Genomic DNA, 833 nt, shown 5'->3' with positions numbered 1-833 from the left:
AAGATTTAGCATTGCTCAACAGCAAAACTTACAGGACTAGAACTCAGTTAAGCTCTTTAAAATGAAAGGATCCTCGATACGTACCTTCAATCAAGATCTGCAAACATTGAAAATATTGATCAGGTAAACAAACAAGCACAACTTGGATGGCTTAAACAAACAGAACTCTATTGAATTATAAAAAGAACTATTTCCATCTACATAAAATCATTGAATCGTAAAAATATCCTCACCACAGAGATATCGGGAAAATTTGAGAGAACGTCAGTGAGCTCAACAGTGTCAAGGTGGTGCGAGATTATCCAGTACTTCACCCTTCCAAATTGGTTTTCATCTTCAGATGGATCCTGAGTATCTTCTGAACAGAAAGCATCATCAATATTCTATTTAAACTTGAATGATATGGAAGTTCATTTTAATTTCTTCTGGCAATTTGTATAGAACCTTCATCACTTGAACCATTTTCTTGACATTGTTGTTTTCCTATCAACAAAATGTCATGGATATCTGGTTACATGGAGAGTACAATACATTTAACTGACAAGATTGTAAAAGTAGAGGTAAATTTACCAATAGGTGCAACAATATATCGATTTTCATCTGAATCACTAATCTGAATAAACAGGTAGAATAACAAGTTTGTTGTCAAAAAATATGAAGGGTTGAGTTTTCAATAACTTGTAACTTCAAAATAGAAGGAGAAAAGGCATTTAATTCATTACCTCATTCTCAGATTCACCATAGTCACCTTTTCGGGGAGAATCAGCGCCCAAGCTTACCTCATCATCGGGATTGTCATTATTCTCATCTTCACAAGGATCAAGCACACTTTT

At 34.3% G+C, this 833-nt stretch overlaps 1 long non-coding RNA gene across 1 annotated transcript; it reads right to left on the bottom strand.

Annotated features, from left to right (window-relative positions):
* Positions 1-36: 36 nt before the first annotated feature.
* Positions 37-833, bottom strand: LOC140966273 (uncharacterized). The gene is made up of 5 exons (XR_012173302.1): positions 723-833; positions 571-613; positions 445-483; positions 234-358; positions 37-97 (listed from the first exon to the last, which is right to left on the bottom strand). It is a non-coding gene; the product is annotated as an uncharacterized lncRNA (long non-coding RNA).

The sequence above is a fragment of the Primulina huaijiensis genome, unplaced genomic scaffold (genome assembly GCF_012295235.1).
Source record: "Primulina huaijiensis isolate GDHJ02 unplaced genomic scaffold, ASM1229523v2 scaffold203742, whole genome shotgun sequence".
In the NCBI taxonomy this organism is placed as follows: domain Eukaryota; kingdom Viridiplantae; phylum Streptophyta; class Magnoliopsida; order Lamiales; family Gesneriaceae; genus Primulina; species Primulina huaijiensis.
The sequence above is the reverse complement of the archived record's forward strand: the minus strand, read 5'-3'. Positions and strand labels throughout refer to the sequence as shown.